Source organism: Scyliorhinus canicula, chromosome 29 (assembly GCF_902713615.1).
Source record: "Scyliorhinus canicula chromosome 29, sScyCan1.1, whole genome shotgun sequence".
NCBI lineage: Eukaryota > Metazoa > Chordata > Chondrichthyes > Carcharhiniformes > Scyliorhinidae > Scyliorhinus > Scyliorhinus canicula.
In genome coordinates this window covers 11,490,668-11,503,782 of record NC_052174.1, presented here as the reverse complement: position 1 = coordinate 11,503,782, position 13,115 = coordinate 11,490,668, and positions in this window count along the sequence as shown.

The window sequence follows — 13,115 nt, the reverse complement described above, 5'->3', positions numbered from 1 at the left end:
AAAGCGAATCATAAAGTCCCTACCGTGCAGAAGGAGGCCATTCGGCCCATCATGTCTGCACCGATTCTCTGAAAGAACACCCGACCTAAGCCCACTGCCCCACATTATCCCCCTACCCTCACCTAACCTGTACATATTTGTACACTATGGGGACATTAGATAAGTCCCCTGGGCCTGACAGGGTATACCCGAGGTTACTACGGGAAGCGAGGGAGGAGATTGCTGCGCTATTGGCGATGATCATTGCATCCTCACTCTCTGCTGGAGTAGTACCGGATGATTGGAGGAAGGCGAATGTTGCCCCACTGTTCAAGAAAGGGAATAGGGAAATCCCGGGGAATTACAGACCCACCAGTCTTACGTCTGTGGTGAGCAAAATATTGGAAAGGCTTCTCAGAGATAGGATTCATGATTATTTAGAAAAACATAGTTTGATTAAAGACAATCAGCATGGCGTTGTGAGGGGCAGGTTATGCCTCACAAGCTTCATTGAATTCTTTGAGGATGTGAAGAGACACACTGATGAAGTTCAGCCAGTGGATGTGGTGTATATGGATTTCAGTAAGACATTTGATAAGGTTCCCCATGGTAGGCTCATTCAAAAAGTTAGGGAGCATGGGATAAAGGGAAATTTGGCTGTCTGGATACAGAATTGGCTGGCTGAAAGAAGACAGCGAGTGGTAGTTGATGGAAAGTATTCCAACTGGAGGTGGGTGACCAGTGGTGTCCCGCAGGGATCTGTTCTGGGACCTCTGCTCTTTGTGGTTTTTGTAAATGACTTGGATGAGGAAGTGGAAGGGTGTGTTAGTAAGTTTGCCGATGACACGAAGGTTGGTGGAGTTGTAGATCGTGTCGAGGGCCGTTGCAGGTCACAACAGGATATTGACAGGATGCAGAGCTGGGCTGAGAAGTGGCAGATGGAGTTCTACCTTGATAAATGTGAAGTGATTCATTTGGCAGGTCGAATTTCAATGCTGAATACAGGGTTAAAGGCAGGATTCTTGGAAGTGTGGAGGGACAGCGGGATCTTGGGGTCCACGTGCATAGATCCCTCAAAGTTGCCATCCAGGTTGATCGGGTTGTTAAGAAGGCATATGGTGTGTTGGCTTTCATTAACAGGGGGATTGAGTTTAAGAGCCATGTGGTTTTGCTGCAGCTTTATAAAACCCTAGTTGGACCACACATGGAATATTGTGTCCAGTTCTGGTCGCCTCATTATAGGAAGGACGTGGATGCTTTGGAGAGGGTACAGAGGAGATTTGCCAGGATGCTGCCTGGACTGGAGGGCATATCTTATGAAGAAAGGTTGAGGGAGCTAGGGCTTTTCTCACTGGAGTTAAGAGGAAGAGAGTTGACTTGATAGAGGTGCACAAGGTGATGAGAGGCATGGATAGAGTGGATAGCCAGAGACTTTTCCCCAGGGCGGAAATGGCTGACATGAGGAGGCATAGTTTTACGGTAATTGGAGGAAGGTATTGGGGAGATGTCGGAAGTTGATTCTTTACACAGAGAGTGGTGGGTGTGTGGAATACATTGCCAGTGGAGGTGGCGGAGTCAGAGTCATTAGGGACATTTACGCAGCTCTTGGATATGGACAGCAGTAAATTGAAGAGGTGCAGGTTAGGTTGATCTTAGATTAGGATAAATGGTCAGCACAACATCGTGGGCCGAAGGGCCTGTACATAGAACTGAACTGTTCCATGTTCTGTAAATGCACGGAACTCGATGCGTCTCCACATTGGATTGACTGTTGCTGCCTTTGTCAGACACAAATCACGTATGTTTTAAAATAACATTTTGCATCAAGTAACTTACAGAGGAATGCCACAATATCTGAACTTAAATGTACCCAATGCTTTTTACCCCCAAACCAATCTATAAATCATATAATACATGGAAACGAAGCGGACGAGAAGGGCCAAATTAATTTTGTTTCTGAAGATGGATGCCGAAATACGTTTCTGAAAAATGGAATGAATAATTATTTAATTCCCCACTGTTGGTGCAAGAGGTTAGTTATTTACCCGTGAGGGTGGGGAGATGAGTAAGCTTGAGTGAAATGAGTAAGTATGGGGATGTTTATTTAATATTTGAAAGATCAGCACCAATCCCTAATCCGTGTAATTCTGAGCGTTTCCGATACTGAATCGATAGTGTTGAAAGTATGAATCTCCACTTGATCCTCTGCAGACAGTATTAATACAAATCTATTCCTCACCCACAGAATATGTTCCTCTCCATGAATATGGTAAATATATTAATCACCATGTTTTATAATTTTATAATGATGTTAGTGTCCCAAATGAAAGCGCAACTATTTTCAATTTGTAACACTACTGTCATGTGAGAGTACCTTTAAAAAATGAGTGTTTTTTTATCGAATAACTGTCGTGGGCGAACCTTTGAGAAATGGGTGTTTATTACTGCAGTGATGTCAGAGAGTGGGTGGAGCTGGGCTGTCTGTCTGCTTTACTTTCGTTTTTGATTGGCTGCTATAGAGTGAGGTTTTAGTTTCATTTTCAGAGAGAAGAGCTGCAGTGAAAGCCCGCAGATGTGCATGGATCTCTCTACAAGCTAAAGAGTGTTCATTTGGGTGATTTCAATGGGATAACTGCTCTCATTAGAGAATTTAAACCTGATCCCTGTGTTCGAAGGATGTTGGATGTCTTCTGGATGTTGTTTGGGAAGTTATTAAGGATTACTTAGTGTTGTATTCTTTGTGGGTTGTATTTGAATTGATGGTTGCTAAGATGTTCACTGTATGTTTTAAAAAGGTTAACTTGAGTTCATAGAATAAACATTGTTTTGCTTTAACAAATACTGTTAGATGTCTGCTGCGCCGTGCCTGTAGAGTGGGCCGTGTGCTCCCCATACCACAATCTATGAAAAGTTGTGGGTCGGGTGAACTCCATGATACACTTTGGAGTTCTCGAAACTCTGGCCCATAACAAATTGGGGGCTCGTTCCAGATAAATGTCTATCTATTGGATTGGCTAAGTGAACTTAAAGACAGTGAGGGGTGAGCATATTGCGGTTGCTTTTCAGGTGTGGTATTCTAGTTTAAGTGGGGGTTGATCTTAGATTAGAATAAATGGTCAGCACAACATCGTGGGCCGAACGGCCTGTACATAGAACTGTACTGTTCCATGTTCTATGTTCTATAAATGCATGGAACAGTTCTTAAGTAAAAGAAGAATTCTTATCCTCGTAAATCTGCCACTATATTCAAATTAAGCCGACCAATATATATTAACAACCACTCATAAATAACCACTCTGCACATTGGATTGACTGTTGCCGCCTCCTTGTCAGACACAAATGATATAACTGTTTTAAAATAACAGTCTGCATCAAATAACTTGCAGAGGAATGCCAAAATATCTGAACATAAATGTACCCAATGCTTTTTAGCCCCAAACCAAACTATAAAACATATAATACATGGAAACTGGAGATGGATGCCGAAATACGTTTCTGAAAAATGGAATGAATAATTATTTAATTCCCCACTGTTGGTGCAAGAGGTTAGTTATTTACCCGTGAGGGTGGGGAGATGAGTAAGCTTGAGTGAAATGAGTAAGTATGGGGATGTTTATTTAATATTTGAAAGATCAGCACCAATCCCTAATCCGTGTAATCCTGAGCATTTCCGATACTGAACCGATTGTGTTGAAAGTGTGAATCTCCACTTGATCCTCTGCAGACAGTATTAATACAAATCTATTCCTCACCCACAGAATATGTTCCTCACCATGAATATGGTAAATATATTAATCACCATGTTTTATAATTTTATAATGATGTTAGTGTCCCAAACAAGAGCGCAACTATTTTCAATTTGTAACACTACTGTCATGTGAGAGTACCTTTAAGAAATGAGTGTTTTTTTTTTATCGAATAACTGTCGTGGGTGAACCTTTGAGAAATGGGTGTTTATTACTGCAGTGATGTCAGAGAGTGGGTGGAGCTGGGCTGTCTGTCTGCTTTACTTTCGTTTTTGATTGGCTGCTAGAGAGTGAGGTTTTAGTTTCATTTTCAGAGGGAAGAGCTGCAGTGAAAGCCCGCAGATGTGCATGGATCTCTCCACAAGCTAAATAGCGATGATTTGGGTGATTTCAAAGGGATAACTGCTCTCATTAGAGAATTTAAACCTGATCCCTGTGTTCGAAGGATGTTGGGTGTCTTCTGGATGTTGTTTGGGAAGTTATTAAGGATTAATTAGTGTTGTATTCTTTGGGGGTTGTATTTGAATTGATGGTTGCGAAGATGTTCACTGTATGTTTTAAAAAGGTTAACTTGAGTTCATAGAATAAACATTGTTTTGCTTTAACAAATACTGTTAGATGTCTGCTGTGCCACACCTGTAGAGTGGCCTGTGTGCTCCCCATACCACAAACTATTAAAAGTTGATTCCGAAATACATTTCTGAAAAATTGAATGAATAATTATTTAATTGCCCACTGTTGGAGCAAGATGTTAGTTATTTACTTGTGAGGGTGGGGAGATGAGTGAGCTTGAGTGAAATGAGTAAGTATGGGAATGTTTATTTAATATTTGAAAGATCTGCACCAATCCCGAACCCGTGTAATCCTGAGCGTTTCCGATACTGAACCAATTGTGTTGAAAACGTGAATCTCCACTTGATTCTCTGCAGAGAGTATTAATACAAATCTATTCCTCACCCACAGAATATATTCCTCATGGCGCTTATGGTAAATATATTCATCACCACATTTTGACGTGTTACAATGCTGTCACTGTTCGGATCCCAAACAACAACCCAATTATTTTCCACTTGTAAGGCTACTAGGAAAGATAATTGCAGCCCAAGAGAGATGATTCTGACCAAGAGGTTCATTTGATGTTAAAGAAAAATCACAGAACTAGTCCCATCAGCAACAAATAAAAACTTTGTGGTTAACAGTTACAACAGTTCTTAAGTAAAAGAAGAATTCTTATCTTCGTAAATCTGCCACTATATTCCAATTAAGCAAACCAATATATATTAACAACCACTCATAAATAACCACTCTGCACATTGGATTGACTGTTGCCGCCTCCTTGTCAGACACAAATGATATAACTGTTTTAAAATAACAGTCTGCATCAAGTAACTTACAGAGGAATGCCAAAATATCTGAACATAAATGTACCCAATGCTTTTTAGCCCCAAACCAAACTATAAAACATATAATACATGGAAACTGAAGATGGATGACGAAATACGTTTCTGAAAAATGGAATGAATAATTATTTAATTCCCCACTGTTGGTGCAAGAGGTTAGTTATTTACCTGTGAGGGTGGGGAGATGAGTAAGCTTGAGTGAAATGAGTAAGTATGGGGATGTTTATTTAATATTTGAAAGATCGGCACCAATCCCTAATCCGTGTAATTCTGAGCGTTTCCGATACTGAACCGATTGTGTTGAAAGTGTGAATCTCCACTTGATCCTCTGCAGACAGTATTAATACAAATCTATTCCTCACCCACAGAATATGTTCCTCACCATGAATATGGTAAATATATTAATCACCATGTTTTATAATTTTATAATGATGTTAGTGTCCCAAACGAGAGGGCAACTATTTTCAATTTGTAACACTACTGTCATGTGAGAGTACCTTTAAGAAATGAGTGTTTTTTTTATCGAATAACTGTCGTGGGTGAACCTTTGAGAAATGGGTGTTTATTACTGCAGTGATGTCAGAGAGTGGGTGGAGCTGGGCTGTCTGTCTGCTTTACTTTCTTTTTTGATTGTCTGCTAGAGAGTGAGGTTTTAGTCTCATTATCAGGGAGAAGAGCTGCAGTGAAAGCCCGCAGATGTGCATAGATCTCTCTACAAGCTAAATAGCGATGATTTGGGTGATTTCACAGGGATAACTGCTCTCATTAGAGAATTTAAACCTGATCCCTGTGTTAGAAGGATGTTGGGTGTCTTCTGGATGTTGTTTGGGAAATTATTAAGGATTACTTAGTATTGTATTCTTTGGGGGTTGTATTTGAATTGATGGTTGTGAAGATGTTCACTGTATGTTTTAAAAAGGTTAACTTGAGTTCATAGAATAAACATTGTTTTGCTTTAACAAATACTGTTAGATGTCTGCTGTGCCGCACCTGTAGAGTGGCCTGTGTGCTCCCCATACCACAATCTATTAAAAGTTGATACCAAAATACATTTCTGAAAAATTGAATGAATAATTATTTAATTGCCCACTGTTGGAGCAAGAGGCTAGTTATTTCCCTGTGAGGGTGGGGAGATGAGTAAGCTTGAGTGAAATGAGTGAGTATGGGAATGTTTATTTAATATTTGAAAGATCTGCACCAATCCCGAACCCGTGTAATCCTGAGCGTTTCCGATACTGAACCAATTGTGTTGAAAACGTGAATCTCCACTTGATTCTCTGCAGACAGTATTAATACAAATCTATTCCTCACCCACAGAATATATTCCTCATGACGTTTATGGTAAATATATTCATCACTACATTTTGACGTGTTACAATGCTATCACTGTTCGGATCCCAAACAACAACCCAATTATTTTCCACTTGTAAGACTGCTAGGAAAGATAATTGCAGCCCAAGAGAGATGATTCTGACCAATAGACTCATTTGATGTTAAAGAAAAATCACAGAATTCGTCCCATCAGCAACAAATAAAAACTTGTTAACAGTTACAACAGTTCTTAAGTAAAAGAAGAATTCTTATCTTCGTAAATCTGCCACTGTATTCCAATTAAGCAAACCAATATATATTAACAACCATTGATAAATAAAGTTAACAACCAGGTTTTTACTTGCTTTTCACTGGTAATGTATTGGCTGTACATTACAAGTTATTTTTATGAAATCATAAAATCCGTACCGTGCAGAAGGAGACCATTCAGCCCATCAAGTCTGCATGAAATGAGAACCCTACCTGAACCCAATCACCTGCTCCATCCCCGTCCCCCCACCTAACCTGCGAATCTTTGGACACTGAGGGGAAATTTATCATGGCCAATCCACCTAACCTGTACACCTTTGGATTGTGGGAGGAAACTGGAGCACCCGGAGCAAACCCACGCAGACACGGGGAGAACGTGCAAACTACACACAGACAGTGACCCGAGGCTGGATTTGAATCTGTGTCCCTGGTGCTGTGAGGCAGCGGTGCTTACCACTGTGCCACCGTGCTGCGTTGAAATGTTACTGTTTATTCATCTCTCTTCTTAGTTACCAAAGATGTGCAGGTTAGCAGGTTTGGCCACGTTAAACGTCCCCTTCATGTACAAAAGGCTGGGTGGGTGTTCCTGGGTTACGGGGATTGGCTGTGTCTAGCTAGGGTGCTCTTTCAGAGGGTTGGTGCAGACTCGATGGGCCGAATGGTCTCCTTCTGCACTGTAGGGATTCTATCGCTCTTTGATTCATTCACTTCTCAAAATGCAAGGCAGACCCTGTCGTCTTAAACAGCCTGAATGAGCCGATGGTGTTGATAATAAGGATTACTGTTGTAATCCCCATGAGGAACACGGGGAACGATTATTGCTCCTGCTTTGGGATTCATGGAATAAGAGCTGCCGAGGCAGGGGGAGGAGTCCAACCACCTGGAGCTGGTTAAGACAGGCCCAACTCAAGGCCTGATCCTCCCAGCGAGGCCTGCACTGGGAGTGAGAAGCCTGGGGGCTTCAATATTTGAACAACCTCACCTTCATTACCGGTCGCTTCCTTCCGAGTTATTAGAATTCCCAATTCGTCCTCCGCAGGCATTGTTCATTAATAAAATCCGTTTGTTCCACAGGAAAAGACCATCACGATGACAAAGGTATTTATCTTTAATTTCCGGGAGCTGTTAATCCACAAGGAATAAAGAGAGATTGAGCAAGAGGATATGGTGATGATAGCCAAACGCAAATTCCTTCGCAGCCCCGTTATCCTGCACATTGATACCGACACCCTGGTTACAAATCATTTGTGGTCAATGTCCGAATCTCCGAATTATATTAAAGGAATAATTCCACAGGAACATTTACTCACAGAGGGATCTGGGCGTACAGGTGCATAATCTCTTGAAAGCGGCAGTGCATCCACTACCACTTGCTGCCTTCTTTTGTAATTCTGTCTCCAGACTGTCACATTTCCCTGTATCCCATGCCCCCTAACTTTCTGAATGAGCCTACCATGGGGAACCTTATCAAATGCCTTGCTTGAATCCATATACACCACATCCACTGCCCGACCTTCATCAAGGTGTCTCGACATATCTTCAAAGAATTCAATGAGGCTTGTGAGGCTTGTGAGGGGCTGGTTTAGCTCACTCAGCTAAATCGCTGGCTTTTAAAGCAGACCAAGCAGGCCAGCAGCACGGTTCGATTCTCGTACCAGCCTCCCCGGACAGGCGCCGGAATGTGGCGACTAGGGGCTTTTCACAGTAACTTAATTGAAGCCTACTCGTGACAATCAGCGATTTTCATTTCATTTCATTTTCAATATTCATGTCGGATAGCCTGCTTTATATCACAAGAACACTTCATAGAACCATAGAAACCACGGTGCAGAATGAGACCACCCAGCCCAATGAGTCCGCACCGGCCCCTGGAGAGTGCACCCCACCCTATCCCCGTAACACAGTAACCCCACCCATCCTTTTTTGGACACGAAGAGCATTTTTTCATGGCCCGTCCACCTAACCTGCACATCTCTGGACTGTGGGAGGAAACCAGGGCACCCGGAGGAAACCCACGCACACACGGGGAGAGAACGTGCAGACTCCGCACAGGCAGTGACCCAACTGGATTGTGGGGGTGAGACCCACGCAAATACGGTGAGAATGTGCAAACTCCATGCAATGTTCTTGTCGGATGGCACGATTCATATTACAAGAACACTCGTAGTTAAAACTATAAACAATTTATGAACGTTAATTGTGGGTAAACTATGTAGAAAACAACAGGTGTATGACAGTATGATCATGCACAAGCAACCTCCTTTCCATCTCCCTCCAGCCAGTCTGAGGTCACCTGACTCCCACAAATACCACCACTCCACAAGATCGAAGGCCTTCTCCGCGTCCATGGAGACCACCACCTCCTCGGGGGGGGGGGGGGGGGGCATCATTATCACATTTAGAAACCTCCTGATATTAGTCACCAGATGCCTCCCCTTCACAAACCCGGTCTGGTCCTCCCCTATCAGCCCTGGTACACAGTCCTCAATTCTCAAGGCCAATGTCTTGGCCAACAGCTTTCATCCACATTTAACAGTGAGATTGGTCTGTACGACTCACACTACTCCGGATCCTTATCCCGCTTCAAAGTCCAGGAGATCGAGGCCAGCAAAAGCGTCGGGAGGAGAACACCCACCCCCCCCCCCCCGCCCGCCCCGGCTCCCTCACCTCGTTAAGCGCCCTCACCAACAAGGCCACAAGGGCCGCCGAAAACTTTTGTTTCGAGGCATTGGGGTTCCTGGGTTACGGGGATTGGATGTGTCTAGCTGGGTTGCTCTTTCAGTGGGTCGGTGCAGACTTGATGGGCCGAATAGTCTCCTTCTGCACTGTAGGGATTCTATCGCTCTTTGATTCATTCTCTTCTTAAAAAGCAAAGCAGACCCTGTCGTCTTAAACAGCCTGACTGAGCCGATGGTGTAGAAAATGTGGATTCCTGTTGTAACCCCCATGAGGAACACGGGGAAACAATTATCATTATTTTTTTAAAATAAATTTAGAGTAATTTTTTCCAATGAAGGGGCAATTTAGCGTGGTCAATCCACGTAGCCTGCACATTACGGGCAGCACGGTAGCATTGTGGATAGCAAAATTGCTTCACAGCTCCAGGGTCCCAGGTTTGATTCCCGGCTGGGTCACTGTCTGTGCGGAGTCTGCACATCCTCCCCGTGTCTGCGTGGGTTTCCTCCGGGTGCTCCGGTTTCCTTCCACAGTCCAAAGATGTGCAGGTTAGGGTGGATTGGCCGTGATAAATTGCCCTTAGTGTTCAAAATTGCCCTTGGTGTTGGGTGGGGTTACTGGGTTATGGGGATAGGGTGGAGGTGTTGACCTTGGGTAGGGTGCTCTTTCCAGGAGCCGGTGCAGACTCGATGGGCCGAATGGCCTCCTTCTGCACTGTAAATGCGATGATAATTTTTGGGGTGTGGGGGCGAAACCCACGCAGACACGGGGAGAATGTGCAAACTCCACACGGACAGTGATCCAGAGCCGGGATCGAACCTGGGACCTCGGCGCCGTGAGGCAGCAGGGCTAACCCACTGCGCCACCGTGCTGGCCAGGGAAACAATTACTGATCTTGCTTTGGGATTCATGGAATAAGAGCTGCCGAGGTAGGGGGAGGAGTCCAAACACCTGGAGCTGGTTAAGGCAGGCCCAACTCAAGGCCTGATCCTCCCAGCGAGGCCTGCACTGGGAGTGAGATGCCTGGGAGCTTCAATATTTGAATAACCTCACCTTCATTACCGATCGCTTCCTTCCGAGTTATTAGAATTCCTAATTCATTCTCCGCAGACATTGTTCATTATAAAATCCGTTTATTCCACAGGAAAAGACCATCACGATGATAAAGGTATTTATCTTTAATTTCCGGGAGCTGTTAATCAACAAGGAATAAAGAGAGATTGAGCAAGAGGATACGGTGATGGTAGCCAAATGCAAATTCCTTCGCAGGCACAGGAGAACGTGCAGACTCCGCACAGACAGTGACCCAGCGGGGAATCTAAGCTGGGACCCTGGCGCTGTGAAGCAACCGTGCTAACCACTGTGCTACCGTGCTGACTAGATTGGGGTTCCTGGGTTACGGGGATTGGCTGTGTCTAGCTGGGGTGCTCTTTCAGAGGGTCGGTGCAGACTTGATGGGCCGAATGGTCTCCTTCTGCACTGTAGGGATTCTATCGCTCTTTGATTCATTCTCTTCTCAAAAAGCAAAGCAGACCCTGTCGTCTTAAACAGCCTGAATGAGCCGATGGTGTCGAAAATGTGGATTCCTGTTGTAACCCCCATGAGGAACACGGGGAAACGATTATTGATCCTGCTTTGCGATTCATGGAATAAGAGCTGCCGAGGTAGGGGGAGGAGTCTAACCACCTGGAGCTGGTTAAGACAGGCCCAACTCAAGGCCTGATCCTCCCAGCGAGGCCTGCACTGGGAGTGAGAAGCCTGGGGGCTTCAATATTTGAATAACCTCACCTTCATTACCGATCGCTTCCTTCCGAGTTATTAGAATTCCTAATTCATTCTCCGCAGACATTGTTCATTAATAAAATCCGTTTATTCCACAGGAAAAGACCATCACGATGACAAAGGTATTTATCTTTAATTTTCGGGAGCTGTTTTTTTTAAAATTTAGATTATCCAATTATTTCTTCCAATTAAGGGGGCAATTTAGTGTGACCAATCCACCTACTCTGCACATTTTTGGGTTGTGGGGGCGAAACCCACGCAGACATGGGGAGAATGTGCAAACTCCACACGGACAGTGACCCAGAGCCGGGATCGAACCTGGGACCTCAGCGCCGTGAGGCAGCTGTGCTAACCACTAGGCCACCGTGCTGCCCTATTTTCGGGAGCTGTTAATCCACAAGGAATAAAGAGAGATTGAGCAAGAGGATATGGTGATGGTAGCCAAATGCAAATTCCTTCGCAGACACGGGGGAGCGTGCAGACTCCGCACAGACAGTGACCCAAGCCGGGAATCTAAGCTGGGACCCTGGTGCTGTGAAGCAACCGTGCTAACCACTGTGCTACCGTGCTGACTAGATGGGGGTTCCTGGGTTACGGGGATTGGCTGTGTCTAGCTGTGGTGCTCTTTCAGAGGGTCGGTGCAGACTCGATGGGCCGAATGGTCTCCTTCTGCACTGTAGGGATTCTGTGATTCTTTGATTCATTCTCTTCTCAAAAAGCAAAGCAGACCCTGTCGTCTTAAACAGCCTGACTGAGCCGATGGTGTCGAAAATGTGGATTCCTGTTGTAACCCCCATGAGGAAAACGGAGAAACGATTATTGATCCTGCTTTGGGATTCATGGAATAAGAGCTGCCGAGGTAGGGGGAGGGGTCCAACCAGCTGCAGCTGGTTAAGACAGGCCCAACTCAAGGCCTGATCCTCCCAGTGAGGCCTGCACTGGGAGTGAGAAGCCTGGGGGCTTCAATATTTGAATAACCTCACCTTCATTACCGATCGCTTCCTTCCGAGTTATTAGAATTCCTAATTCATTCTCCGCAGACATTGTTCATTAATAAAATCCGTTTATTCCACAGGAAAAGACCATCACGATGACAAAGGTATTTATCTTAAATTTTTGGGATCTGTTAATTGAGTAAGAGGATATGGTGATGATAGCCAAATGCAAATTCCTTCGCAGCTTCTGTGGCTATGACTCATCTTTCATTCTCTCACCCTGCAGTATCAATAGCGCCCACTTGCTCTGCCTTTTACCTTTGACAAAGGATCATCTGGACCCGAAACGTCAGCTCTTTTCTCTCCTTACAGAAGCTGCCAGACCTGCTGAGATTCTCCAGCATTTTCTCTTTTGGTTTCATATTCCAGCATCCGCAGTAATTTTCTTTTACCCGATGAATCCAAGACCTCAGATACAATACAGATTGTGACGGAATAAACTGTGTTCTTCACCACCACACTCAGGTCACAAGCACCATAATATTTAAACCAGCACAGCTTTGGACTGTGGGAGGAAACCGGAGCACCCGGAGGAAACCCGCGCAGACACGGGGAGAACGTGCAGACTCCGCACAGTGACCCAAGCCGGGAATCGAACCTGGGACCCTGGCGCTGTGAAGCAACTGTGCTAACTACTGTGCTACCGTGCTGACTAGATGGGGGTTCCTGGGTTACGGGGATTGGCTGTGTCTAGCTGGGGTGCTCTTTCAGAGGGTCGGTGCAGACTTGATGGGCCGAATGGTCTCCTTCTGCACTGTAGGGATTCTGTGGTTCTTTGATTCATTCTCTTCTCAAAAAGCAAAGCAGACCCTGTCGTCTTAAACAGCCTGACTGAGCCGATGGTGTCGAAAATGTGGATTCCTGTTGTAACCCCCATGAGGAACACGGGGAAACGATTATTGATCCTGCTTTGGGATTCATGGAATAAGAGCTGCCGAGGTAGGGGGAGGAGTCCA